At 38.0% G+C, this 14,860-nt stretch overlaps 1 protein-coding gene across 5 annotated transcripts in view; it reads left to right on the top strand.

The window, feature by feature from the left end:
* The window catches only part of ELMO1 (engulfment and cell motility 1), a 734,972-nt gene that overhangs the window by 185,991 nt on the left and 534,121 nt on the right, over window positions 1-14,860 (top strand). For all 5 annotated transcript variants that reach the window (XR_006716458.1, XM_045495324.1, XM_045495323.1 and 2 more), the window contains 2 exons: window positions 6,336-6,402; window positions 12,589-12,724. The gene's annotated coding sequence lies outside the window, so the exon portion shown is untranslated. The remainder of the gene's footprint in view (window positions 1-6,335; window positions 6,403-12,588; window positions 12,725-14,860) is intronic.

Here is a 14,860-nt window from a genome sequence, read left to right as displayed (position 1 = left end):
GGATAAAGAATGCCAAACAAGATGTCAAGAACTCCAGAGGAAAAACAAGCTTCTGAAATGGCTTTATTTCAGAAACCAAAGGAAATTGTTAAAAACTGTCAACCTCAGCAGGATTAAAGGAGACATATCCTTCATGAGAGAGAAGCAGAAAAATAAAAAGAAATAGACGAGTCTGAGATGGAAAGGGAAGGAAGGTATTCAAGAAAACTAAAAATGTAACACCAGAACCAACACAATTACTGGGAAAGAACAAAACTGCTAATTCAGAAAATCAAATCAGTAATGGGGCAAGATTAAGAAACTCTTCCAGAAAACAGAGAAAGAGAACAAAGAAATAAAAAATGACAAGACAGAAGATGATAATAAGTGTCTAGGACAGAAAATAGAGAGTTAACAGAATAATTATATGGTGTACCTGAAGAGAAATTAGAAGGACAGAACAAGAGCAAGAATCAGACACAAATGTATAATACTTTCATAGACCAGAAAATACGGGGGTTTATCACATTTCTATAAACTTATATACATTTTGACAAAATATTTGCTTTACAAGAACTACAGGAAAATAAAAAATAAGCCTATAAATTGAAGAGTGGGTTATGTGCAAAAGATAAAAATCAGATTGACCTTAGCCTTTTCCTCTGTGACACTAAATGCTGAAGACAAAGTATTGGCAGAATTTTGAGGTAGAAAATTGAAATGTAAGAGTTTTTTCGTATGCAGGATTGTCTTCTCGCAGTGTGAGGTCAACACAAAAATATTTCCCCAGTTGTAAGGGCTCTGAAAATATATTATTAGCTTCTGACCTTTTTATTAAGAAAAGGATATATTCCTTCTGAATGAGAGAAAAACAGGAATAAAGAACTCAAGATCATAGATTTAAAGTCAGCCAATAATGATATGTGCCATTTAGTTTCAGTAACTATTGAAAATTTAGTTACAATAGCAAACGAAATTCTAAATTAATTTTTGACAGAGGAAGATTTATATGACAAAACAATAATTTAATTCCCAAAATCTTTATAAAAAACTGTTTCAAAACCTAGGAATTAGGGTGATTATGGTGGAGAAAAAGGTTTCTAAATTCCACATTTAATTTAAAAGGACTCAGAGGAATGCTTTTCATTTTTTAGTTTGATGTAGGAAGATTATAGGTTTTTTTTATGTTTATTTAAAGAAACCTTAAAGATGGGGTGCCTGGGTGGCACAGTCGATTGATCATCTGACTGTTTCAGCTCAGGTCATGATCTCACAGTTCATACAATCCACCCCTTCGTCAGGCTCTGTGCTGACAGCATGGAGCCTGCTTGGGATTATCTCTCTCCCTCCCTCTCTGCCCCTCCCCTGCTCGCACACACTCTCTCTCAAAATAAATAAATGAACTTAAAAAAGAAAAAAACCTTATGGGGTGCCTGGGTGGCCCAGTCAGTTAAGCTACCAACTCTTGGTTTCAGCTCAGGTCATGATCTCATGGCTTCATGGGTTCGAGTCCTGCATCGGGCTCTGTGCTGGCAGCATGGAGCCTGCTTGGGATTCTCTCTCTCTGCCCCTCCCCCACTCGTGCTGTCTCTGTCTCTCTAAAAATAAATAAACTTAAAAATCTTAAAGATAACTAGCAGCAACACAAAATAACAACATATATTACCTTCAAATCAGTGAAGATAAGTGCAGACATATTATGATGTGATCCTAGTTTTAGTTTTAAAAAATGTCTAGGAAAAATGTATGTAACATGTATTATTTTTTCAATTTTCACTGTTTCTAAAAGGAACGTATATTAATTTTAAATGTAGAAAAAATTTTAAAAGAGATATCTCTCATATATAAATGAAAAGACTCATTGGCATTTTCTAACCAGTTTCTTTGTTTGCTCTGCACAATTCACCATCAGAACTGTCCTTATGTGCAGAATCAATTAAACATCCCATGAGAAAATGGGCTTAGTGAAAACTTCCATCTGGACTTTTGGAACAAATAACCTGCATCACTTTAAACAATGATTTGCATATCAAACATCGTTTGCACAACATTTGAACTGAGGTTACATAGAGGCATCTTCTTTTTTTTTAATCCTAGAAAAGCAACTATTCACGTACTTTGATTAGATAGTGATCTCTTTGAAGCCTGAGATTTTTTTTTTTTTTTTATTCCCACTACCCAGCCCAGAGCCTGGTTATATGTTTGTCACATTCAAGTGAAATGAAATGACATAAATGAAAATATCCTGCCAGATGATTGTTGCTGTCACCATGTTCATTCCTATTATTGATCACAAGGCATTGATGTCACAGCCTCAAACTTCTTTAGTTGCATTTTGGGCCTTTCCAAACTATTTCTCCCTCCATATTTTTGTAAAGTTTACTCGCACCTGCAAAACCCAGGTGGTGTTTGTTACTATATATGCTTTTAATTACCAGTTGCTTAAATGAGCCGTAGTTGTGAAATTGCATTTTCTGCTTAAATTTAAAACTTTTTTCCATCATCTGATTTTTATTTAGGTCCTGACTTTTCTTCCCCCAGGTTCTATGGATCTGCATTAATTTTATTTTCTTTGGAAAACTTGTTGAAGCTAACAATTTAAACATGGCAGACTTTTTCACACCCCAGGCCTTTGTTCATGCTGTTCACTTGGCCCAAGTGTCCTTCCCACCCCCACCCCCCAGCACTTTTATACTCATCTGAATTCAGATATCACTTCCTTGATTAAGCTTCTCTTCCACCTATGGGTTTCCATTGCACATTGTACAGTCATTATAATGTTTATCAAGTAGTGCAGAGCCTGTGTCCCCTCTGTACCAGACCCATTCTTAGAACAGTATAACATGTGCATTTGATAGACCCAGTTTATGTAGAGTTGTGTGGTAGGCCCTCTCCCAGACTCCCAGAATGTGACATTGAACAGGTAATGAACCATGACGTGGTACTATCTTCATGGAGCTCCCGAGCTTATCTAATAAGATAATGACTAGTTTTGACTGAGCCATGACCAAAATAGATGGAATGATATACGTAGGGTGTGTGTGGGGGGTTATCTACTTAAGATAGGTAGTCAAGGCAGTCCTACTTGAGGGCAAACTAAGGCCAAGGCCTAAAGTACAAGAAGGAGCTAGACATGTAGAAACCAGGCAACTGCCTTCTAGGCAGAGAAAAAAGCACGTGCAAAGGCCCCAAAGAAGGTATAATCTTGCCCTGTTCAAGGAAAAGAAACAGCTTAGTATGTCTCAAGCAGAGGGTGAGAATCTCCCACAAGGGAGAAGAGTGGCATGAGCTGTCACTTAGGCAGAGGGACCCACGTAATGATGGCCCTGCAGTCAGTGGGAAATTTTGATTTAATTCCATTAGTCATGAGTTACCATTCAAGTTTAAAGTAAGGAAGTGCCATTACCTCATTTCTGTTTTTAAAAGAAACGAGAATTCTTCACAGGGGAAGTAAATTGGCATGAGAAGTGTTTTGGGTGGAGAGTAGTGCCATTTACTGAAGTTAGGAAGAAGGTGGGGCAAGGGGTGTTGGAGTGATTGGGTTTTAGACACAGTATGTTTGAAAGTGGAAGAATCAAGTAGGCAGGTGGATTTATGAGTTTGCAGTTCATGAGAAATGTCTGGCCCAGAGATTTAGTTTGAAAGATATTCTCATATACATGGTATTTAAGGCTATGGGATTGGAATGGATTACTTTGGGAGGAATGGAATAGGACCCAGGCCAAGTCCTGAGGCAACCGAACGTTTGGAGGTCAGATGGAAGAGGCAAAACTAGCAAAAGAGCCCAAGAAGGAGGGGTCAGTAATGTTGGGGAGTGTGATTTGAAGGAAAACAAAAGGAAAGTATTTGAGAAAGAGCAAACAGCCAAGTGCGTGGAATACTGCTAGGAGTGCAGTGAATGAGGATAGATTTCCTTCTGAGCTGATACACCCCAGCTGGTTGGTGGCCTTGTCAAAAGCAGTGTCGACAGGGTGGCAGGAACAGAAGTCAGATTGGAATAGATTGTAAAGGAGATGGAGGTGAGGAAGGAGAGATGATAAGGGTGTAGCTTTGAGAGAAATTTTGCTGTAAAGGGGAGCAGAGAAATTACTTTCTGCCTATGTCTATAACATACAAGACATACATTTTGAACACACTACAATACTTCTTTTTCAAGACTACTCAAAATATAAGAAGAATCAATAGACCAAATAGGAATATTTATAATAAATGTGTGAGATGGGAGAAGTCTTCTGTTAATCACAGTACTTTTTTGTTAATTTCTGTTCTATCCTACACAGCTAAATAAATAATAGCTGACAACTTAGGAGCAACTGAAATTTGCCAAATAAAAAAGATTATTTTATTCAACACTCATAACAACCCTATGAGGAAGGTACTCTGACTATCCTGTCTTATAGATGGGGAGTTCAAGTCTTGGAGACTTAAAAGGTTACATTGGACCACAGACCTAATAAGTGGTAGAGGCATGATTGGAACCCAAGTTTTGACTTCAGAGTCTGCATTCCTACACTTAGCAAAACAAGAGTTGGAGATAAGAAAGAAGGGATTACTGACACAGGATAAAAGCTAGAATCTAAGCCATCCTCATTTACAGAGAAATGGTCTTTCACAATTCACTCATAATTTTGGTAAGAAGATGAATGTCTTTGTTAAATAATCTTCGGAAGTAATTTAGATAATTCTGTGGGTGGCTGAGAATAAGTGAACAGAAGCCTTTGATGTGATCTCTCTGCCCCCTTTTTTTAAAATGCAAGCAGGACAGAGATTTAGGAAATGCCATCAATGTGCCACTAAATCTGGAATATTTAAGACTGAATATTCTAAAGGTCTCTAAGAATATGCCCCAGACATTCATAAAGGAAGTGTCTGAGTAAGAGTAGTACATCCTTTATTTACTGGGTTTATGAAATGTGCTTATAGCAATAGCTTCTAGGTACGTTTTTTAAAAAGTAAGTTCCCCAAACATTTGACTAACCAGAACCCACATTTCATCGGTGTATAAGGCAACATCCAGGTAGAAAAGTTGAGTCTCATGCATGGCCTAAAGAGATCAGCAAATGCATAGAGGTAAAGAAAAGACAGGTGAAGTGTGAGCCAGAATAGGATGAATGCCCTCTGAAAACAGAATCCACCTGGCTCTCCAAACCAATGGCTGCCCTACTCATTTACAGAGCAAAGAGACACAACTCAACTCTAAGAAATGTTTAAGGCCACAGTCATTTAGTCGTCTATGCATTTAGTCATCTTGCAAATGGTTTTGAGTTTTTCAAAGCACGTCACGGTGCAAAGAGACAGTTCAAGCTCTTGAGGAATTTATGATCTTCAGGAGAGATGAGTTCCTTGGCTTATCTGCCAAGTGCCACAGGAGTGACAGACACCAAAACAGGGTGGTTGTGAGAATAGAAAAAAGAGTAGTGAACAGTGTCAAAGACTCTAAGGCAAAGGTGTAATACAGATTAAAAAAAAAAAAATCACAAATTTTAAAGGAAATATGTTGCCCACTATTTAAATTGCAAAGAAAAGAATTAAACATTTAATTCATTCTCAGCGCTGATATTTCTGGATATGCATTTGTACAGTTGAAATATGTAATGTACATTAAAAAGTCTATCTCTTTTTCATTCAGTGATATGTTGTGTTTCATACCACATTATATAATTTTCAACATCATTAAAAATTCATCTTATATACAGGCCATTTTAATGAGTATTTAATACTCCATTATGTGGTTAAACTACAACTTATTTAAGCATTGCCCTTTTTTTGACCATTTGAGTTCAATGCAACTTTTGAGATAACTTGAGATATACACTTTAGTGCCAACCATGTTTGTCTTGCTCTGATTATTTTAAGTATACATCACCAGAGTGAGTGAAACTTCTGAATCAAAGGACAGGAACATTTTTAGGGCTTTAGTTGTATGATGTTCCAGGAAGATTACAGCAATTTTTACATCTTTAAGGAAACTCTAGGTGTGTCTGTCTCATTAAACAATGGACTACCATAATCATCACACATATATATATATATATATATATATATATATATATATGTATATATATATATATATATTAGTTTAATGAGAAAAACAATTACTCATAGTTATTTGAAATCTTTGAGTTCTTTGCTTAAATTCCATTAATATTCCATAAGCCACCTGCATTTTTCCTCTTATGAACAATCTGTTAATATCCCTTGCTTATTTGATTTTTGGAGTTCTAGTGTTTTAATGATGTGTTTGAGTTCATTGTATATCAAAAATCATAACCCATTATCATATCTGTAACAAATATTTCCAAATATCTTCCTCACTAATGGTTTGCCTTTCAATTGTCTTTGCTTTATGTCAGCAGGATGGACAGAAGCAGAGGCAGAGATGCCTTAAAGCATCTGATGCCTTTGGGAGGAGGAGTGTTCAAGGTGAGTGTGGAGTTTCTGGACACATGCGTATCCCTGTCCTGGCAGATGAGTCTGAAAGTGGATGTGAAGAGCTGTGTTTGGTTCATAGTTTGGATTATCGTTAGTATACAGTGACAGACAATTGGAGGCTTAAAAGAAAAAAAGGAAGTGACGTGATCAGACCTACCTCTTAGAAACAGAGATCTAATGGTTGGAAGAAGGGTGGGTTGGAGGGGGAAAGGGTCTTACCAGTCTGTTCCTGGACTATTGAAGGAGCCTCTTTGGTGGTCTCCTTGGTTTAACTTTCATGACTTCGGGGTGCCTGGGTTGCTCAGTCAGTGAGCGTCCAACTCTTGGTTTCACCTCAGGTCATGATCTCATGGTTTGTGGGTTTGAGTCCCATGTGGGTCTCTACACTGACAGTGGAGAGCCTAGTTGGGATTCTCTCTCTCTTCCTCTCTCTCTGCCCTTCCCCTGCTTGTGCTCTCTCTCTCAAAATAAATAAATAAACTTAGAGACTTACCTGACTTTTTCTTTATGCTTAAATTTGAATATTTAAATTTAAGTTAAAATAAGGAATGGAGTATAGGATGGACATTTCTTTCTTAGAGAAAGAAATAAAATAGATAAAGATGAGTGAAGATCCCAAAAAACTGAAAGTGTTTGTGGGGCCAACATTAAAGGAATACAGGACTTTCTTTTCCAACATGTGCTTGTTTGGTGGACATATTTGATTAAGTCTTAGAAATTATGTAGAAAAGTAGGAGCGATAAAATCATAAGAGATAGGCTTGCCTGAGAGCAGAAGGCATCGAGTGCTAGAGTTTAGGATTATTTGTAGGTGATGGGTAACCTTTATGTGTTAGACATGAATAAAGTAGCTTACTGGGAACATTAACTTGAGAATGTGTAATATTGATTGAAAAGAGAGAGAATAGAAGCAGGAAGATCAGTCATAAGTTTATTGCTTTGGTACAACATTTCTGGAGGGCAATTGGTGATACGTAGCAACAATATAATACATCCATCTTTTAAAAAATTTTTTTTTACATTTATTTTTGAGAGACAGAGAGAGACAGAGCGTGAGCAAGGGAGGGGCAGAGAGAGAGAGAGAGAGAGAGAGAGAGAGAATCAGAAACAGGCTCCAGGCTCTGAGCTGGTAGCACAGAGCCCAATGTGGGGCTCGAACTCACGAACCGTGAGATCATGACTTGAGCCGAGGTCGGACACTTAACTGACTGAGCCACGCAGGTGCCCCAATACATACATCTTTTGACCCAAGAATTTAACTCTTGGGAATTTATTAAAGAAATAATAGAAAAAGTGTTTAAAGTTGTAGGTGCAAAGATGTTAACTGAAGTGTCATTTATAATAGAGAAACAGTTTTAAAACTAAATATCCAACAATAATTCATAAGATGAAATACTATGTCATGACACAAATCTGTATTTACTAACCTTGAAATGGTTTCAAAATACACTTAAATGATGGGGCGCCTGGGTGGCTCAGTCCGTTGAGCGGCCAACTTCAGCTCAGGTCATGATCTCGCGGTCCGTGAGTTCGAGCCCCGCATCGGGCTCTGTGCTGACAGCTCAGAGCCTGGAGCCTGTTTCAGATTCTGTGTCTCCCTCTCTCTGACCCTCCCCCATTCATGCTCTGTCTCTCTCTTGTCTCAAAAATAAATAAACGTTAAAAAAATTAAAAAAAATACACTTAAATGAAAGCAGAGAGATGAAAAACAGTATATTTAGAATGCCTCCACCTTTACTTTAATCATATATATCATCTCATCCTAGTAATCCTTGTAGAATTGTTATCTCGGTGGTGATTTCTAAAGCAAATATTGTTTAGAATAAATTTCACCAAATAAAATGTTCAAATTCCTCTCTTTCCTTCCTATCAGGAATGGAGTAAAATGGGACAGGGGCTAGGGCCTCAGTAAGTCTGTGCCTAATGTTAAGTTAGTGTAAGTTCCATGTACTGTACATTTGTAATATACAGTAACATGCCACTTTTGCTTCATTTCGGTAACTGCAAAGGCACTTTTCCCCAAATACCGTTTATCATCTGATAGCCTCCAACTGAAGTCTTCAACAGTCCCCATAAGGTCAGCTATAGAAGTGTGGCATGGATCTCTGTTAAAGCAGAACGATCATGGCTCTGGATTGAGAAATCTGCTTTCAGTCCCCATCTGCCACTTTATAGTGAATTTGGCAAGTCACTTAACCTCTTTGAGTCTGTGTTTCATCCTTAAGTGGGAATAATAAAATATCTTTCCTTTAGTTTATGTGAATTGAACATAAATAAAATCCCTTCCTTGATTTAATTCTTGTCTCTTCAGACGAGGAAATTTAGACAAGGAATATAAATACTAGGGTAGCTTGTTTTATTTTTTATCTTAATTAAAAGTAACATATCCACAACTCATTGTATAAAATGCTGAAATATGTTTCCTTTATAATTAGTCTTTTTGGAATAAAACATAGATTATTTTCCCCAAATATCACAAACCTTTCCTATTTTCATAAGTGTACATGCAAATTAAAGAGGATCTCACCTTAATTATAAGTATTTAAGATAACATAATTATGTTACGTAACCTACCTCAGATTTATATTCAAGTCCATAGTGTATTTTCCAGAAAAAAAGGCCTACCATCTTTAGGTTCATCTAAAACATTTTCCTCAGGGAAACAAAATGCTATTTAAGATTTTTACTGTCAGGTAAATATATAAAGAACCCTACTTGGTTTTTACTTTCCCCATTCATAACCTAAATACTAGGCTTTTTAGGAGAACAAATGCACATGCTTGCAAGTGAGTAATTACTTTCTTGGTCATAATGCTATTGTATTAACATGAGATCTAATGTTATTCCTCCAAATTTAGCCCAAATACTTATCAAAACTTTTTTTTTATGCAAGTCTTAAGAGCCATATCAAGTCCAAAGCCTTAAAATTGGCAATTAACAGTAAAATTACTACCGTATCTCTAAATTATCTTTTCACATTTCATCCTTCCACCCCCTTTTTTCCTTTGAAATAAAAGAAGAAATAAGGTCATGTTTGGGGGCAAACAATATAGGGTGTTGACAAAGAACTGCAAAAATTGGGACACTGTCTTAAAATAAAATTGATGTCATTGTGGATGTTTGAGAGTTGAAAGTAATCTTCAATCAATCTGGGGCCCTAAATCCAAAAAAATCAATGTATATAAAACTACAGATGAGCTAAGTTTTTGTAGGTATATACGTCCTTGGAGAGACCAAGTTAGTAGGTCAGCTGAGGTGTGCTAACCCCTGAATTGTATGTGGTGACCCAGGAGGGGAAGTGGGAAGATGTGATTATGATTCCTGGAAATAATGTAAAGAAAAAATGTGGAAGAGCATAATGGTTCAGAGTGTCCATTTAATGTGTCATGTGCCTGGAAAAAGAAGACAGTGTTTTAGGAGAATTCTGAGTGGTCTCTGGAGGGTACAACTGGGTGTTCTATAGACCAAAAGGAGAGCTTTTTAAAAATCCAATAAAAAAAAATTTTTTTTTAATTTTAGAGAGCACCAGCAGGGGAGAGGGAGAGAGAGAGAGAGAGAGAGAGAGAGAGAGAGAGAGAGAGAGAGAGAGAGAGAATCTTAAGCAGGCTCCATGCTCAGTGTGGAGCCTGGCACAGGACTCAATCCCATGACCCTGGGATCATGAACTGAGCTGAAATCAAGAGTTGGACACTCAACCGACTGAGCCATCCAGGCACCATTAAAAATCCATTTTAGGGGCGCCTGGGTGGCGCAGTCGGTTAGGCGTCCGACTTCAGCCAGGTCACGATCTCGTGGTCCGTGAGTTCGAGCCCCACATCAGGCTCTGGGCTGATGGCTCAGAGCCTGGAGCCTGTTTCCGATTCTGTGTCTCCCTCTCTCTCTGCCCCTCCCCCGTTCATGGCCTGTCTCTCTCTGTCCCAAAAACGAATAAACGTTGAAAAAAAAATTAAAAAAAAATCCATTTTAATGAAGCATAATTTATATACAATAAAATTCACCTTTTTAATTTTTAGTTTTTAGAGAGAGAGAGAGCACATGTACATGCATATGAGCAGGGGAGGGGGTAGAGGAAGAGGGAGAGAAATAACTTCAAGCAGGCTCCATGCCCAGCACCAAGCCTAGTGCAGAGTGCAGCTCGATCCCACTACTGTTGACGTCATAACCTGAGCTGAAGCCAAGAGTCAACACTTAACTAACTGAACCACCCAGGCACACTTCATCTTTTTTAAAAGTAAAGATTTTTATTTTGAGATAATTGTGTATTCACACACAGTTGTGAGAAATAATACAGAAATATTCCTTGAACCATTTATCCAATTTCCTCCAATGGTGAAACTGTAGTAAAATATTGTAGGGGTGCCTGGGTGGCTCAGTCGGTTAAGCGTCCAACTTCAGCTCAGGTCATGATCTCACGGTCTGTGAGTTCGAGCCCCGCGTCGGGCTCTGTGCTGACAGCTTGGAGCCTGGAGCCTGCTTCAGATTCTGTGTCTCCCTCTCTCTCTGACCCTCCCCCGTTCAGACCCCCGTTCAGTTTTGCTCTCTCTCTGTCTCAAAAATAAATAAACATTAAAAAAATTAAAAAAAAATATTGTAATATTGTACTATTGTACAATTGACCTTGACTATATCAATGTCAAAATCCTGGTTGTGATACTGTATTGTAGTATTATTATAAAATATAGTATATACCATACTGTACTATTGTATACTGTGTAAAAAAAAACAATATATTGACATTGACACAGTCAAGGTAAAGAGCAGTTCTATCACCACAAGGATCCCTCATGTAGTACTTATATAGCCATCCCCCCAGCTTCCCCCACTTTCCCACTCCACCATCTCTGACCCCTCCCAACCACTAATCTGTTCTCCAGTTCAACAGTTTTATCATTTCAGGTATGGTATTTAAATGGAGTCAGACAGTGTGTACCCTTTTAGGATAGGATTTTTTTCACTCAGCATAATTCCCTGGTAATTCATCCAAATTGTTATGAATATCAGTAGTTCATTCCTTTCTACTGCTGAGTAGTATTCCATGATATAGAGGACCACAGTTTATTTAGCTAATCATCCACTGAAAGACAGAATGTACTAATTTTAACTTTGTGTTTTTGATGAATTTTAACAAATTGATACACCCATGGAATCATTGCCATAATCATAAATGGGACATTCATACAAAAGAAATGAAAATATATGTTCACACACACATTACGTGAATGTAGCAGTTTCATTCATACTAGCTAAAAACTGGAAGCAATCCAACGTCCAACCACAGATGAATAAATAAAAGAATAAATAATGATATAGCCATACAGTGCAATACCACTCACTCAGAAAAAAGAAATGAACTACTGGTATAAATATCATACATAATGAAAAAAGCAAGACCTAAAAGAATATATGCTCTATGATTCCAATTATGTGGATTTCTAGAAAAGATAAAGTTTTTTTAGCGTCAGAGAGCAGATCAGTGATTGCCTAGCGCTGGGAGGGAGGAGGGGAACGGTTGACTGCAAAGGGGCACGAGAAAACCTTTCTTGGTTTAAGAGAACATTTTAAACCCTAAACTGGGGAGAATCTGTTGCCCAGAATAGAAGGATGTTACTTTCACAGAAAACAAGGAAGTGCTGAGAAATAAATTTGTTTATGGAGGATGGTAAAAAGGGCAGAGTAGGGAAAATAGATGCCCAAAGGACCAAAGTGTAGAAGAATAAAGAACTCCAAAGGTGAAAAGAGTGGAAACTTGAAAGAAACTTCTCAAAGCTTCAAACTACAGAAAGCTGATTGGAGCCTCATAACACCAGGGATGTGAGCCTCACCTATTTGACACTGAGTTTGTAATATGTAAATTTCCCTGCTTGATTTTGTGATCTTTTTTTTTATTAATAATTCTACACTTGTAAAAAAGAAAAAGAATTTTTATTTTTAGAGAGAGAGTGTGATTGGGGAGAGGGGAAGAGGGAGAGAGAGAGAGAGAGAGAGAGAGAGAGAATGTGAGAGAGAGAGAGAGAGAGAGAGAGAGAGGGAGAATCCCAAGCAGGCTCCATGCTCAGTGTGGAGCCTGACATGGGGCTCAATCCCATGACCCTGGTGATCATGACCTGAGCTGAAATCAAGAGTCAGATGCTCAACCAATTGAGTCATCCAGCTGCTCTGGTTTGTGATCTTTACACAGCCATGCTCCCTGTCCTTCTTTGGGTCTGGAAGGAGAACTTAGCCCTGTATATGCAGAAGCAAAGAATGTGGAGACTGCAGGTGTGGAAATTCTGCAGGAAAATTGACAGGAAAATTCTCTCTGATTCCACTAATTGGTAAGACATGAAATTACCTCCAATAGCAGAAAGCAAACAAGGAACATTTTCTTTGCTTTTCTTGGGACTCTTTCATGACAAGATACACTGTGATATTTTCTACTGATGCCCTGCTGGAAGCCCTCTCTACTCCTCCCAAAAGTATGGAGTGCTGATGTAGTAAATGGCATGCCCAGATGGAAATAAGCCCTTTTAGCCTAATACATATCCCCAAATCCCCTCTACCCTTGAAGGAGACAGTACTTCCCTGGTGTAGAGAGAAAGACTGGAGCAAAACAAAGACAATAGGACTGGAGGCATGAGTTCAGTCTGAAAGAGAACATAAGAACAGATGTCCAAAACCAGGTGAGAGTAGGGGTGAATACTAATGCCAGGGGGCCTGGAGGTGGGAGAGAAGTAAGATATGGTTTCTGGGATTCAGAACTGGGGAAATAAACTAAAGTAAATAGGAAGCAAGAAGGAATCAAATTAAGTGGGGAGGATTGCTAGGAGATGCTAAAACCACTGTTAAAAGATCATTCTGGAATAGGATATTTGCACAGTGTAAAGTATCCTATCACAGATTTCTTATTACTTGTAAAGGGAAAATTTACTTTTTCACTGGAGTTATTCACTTGGTGGTGACATTTCCCAGGCGGTTAAAGTTAGTACCACCAAGACTGGCATAGACTGACAATGCATATACCAGTGTGATGTAGTGTCGAGTACCCATATCGCTTATGAAATGTTCTTACCAAAAATGTTTAACCTGAAGCCCTAATCCATATAGAAAAAAGTACAAAGGATAAAGGGGTAAGTGAAATCACACCACAAGAGACAGACAAATCCAGAGTGTGAGCTATTCTCTAAGAGGGTTTGCCTGGACCCCACACCTTATTAGTAACAAGGATTAGAAATACAGGTTCTAGATAGAAGGAAGGGGATATTTTGCTTCCTAATACTGTAGGCAATAGATAAAGTGAACGGATGAGTTACAATCTGGATGACCAAAGAGGAAACCTCAGTTAGACCCTGAGACCCAAAGCTTAACAAGAAAAAAATTGGAGGTTAAGACCAGGGTCTCACTATATAGCATTTATAGAATAAAAGTGAGAGGAACTAGTGAATCCAAAGACTCTGATCCTTATCATGGCAGAGGAAGCCACTTAGTGGGGTGTTTTCCAGAACCCTGATCTATTCTCACCTAATCTGTGGGTGTGGGGAGACACTGATGCCTGACTGCATCAAATTCAAAAAGACTTAGAGAAGGTGAACCAGGGTCTTTGGTCCCAGAGATCAACCACATAAACACAGACATGACCTAACAGTAACATAACAAAGAATTTTGCCTTGCTATTGGATCAGCAGTGAGATAGATGCATTTGAAAAATAATTGACAAGATTTAGCTGTATTGTTTGTAATGGTTAATTAATTAATTTATATGACAACTAATTTTTTTTAAGGATCAAGACTGGTGTCCTTCAAGGGAAAGATGGTTAAGATGAGAGAGATTTGAAACCATAGGATTTGAAACCATAGAAGTTAGAGTAACGGAGAGCATTTAATCCTCAGGAGAATGTTTAGATAGAATTCAGTGTCTGTCTTCAAAAATCTGAAAAAGGGTATCTCTTGGAGGAGGGATGTGACTTATTCCATGTTAACTGAAGAGGGCAGAGCCGGGATCAAAGGGTACAAGGAGGTGGATTTGTCTAATTGCTGTGCAAGGAGAGACACAGAGTTCTCTGTTTACTCTTGGAACAATTATGACAGCTAACATTTAGTGAGTGCTCATGATGTCTGCACTATAGTTGAAGTCTTTATATGTCTTAGCTAAAAAGTTGTGGATCAAATTCATAGTTACCATTACAAGTGCTCATAGCATCATTGGTAAAGGTTCCTTTTACTGGCTGCTTATTAACTTACTTCGTTTGGATACTTACCTATTTACTGTTATTATATCATTATCATTTTACAGATGAGGACAGCTGATTACTTTTCTGGAATCATCCTACTTTAAGTTATTGGCTTATAATGATCTGGACCCAAGTCTTCCTGCTACTAATATTGCCTTCAGAGGTTATGCATATAATAAGAGGTCAGATCAGGGCTGTTCATTAGAAATATAATGTGAGCCACTAATGAGAGCCATATGTGTA

Source organism: Leopardus geoffroyi, chromosome A2 (assembly GCF_018350155.1).
Source record: "Leopardus geoffroyi isolate Oge1 chromosome A2, O.geoffroyi_Oge1_pat1.0, whole genome shotgun sequence".
Lineage (NCBI taxonomy): Eukaryota > Metazoa > Chordata > Mammalia > Carnivora > Felidae > Leopardus > Leopardus geoffroyi.
The sequence above is the reverse complement of the archived record's forward strand: the minus strand, read 5'-3'. Positions and strand labels throughout refer to the sequence as shown.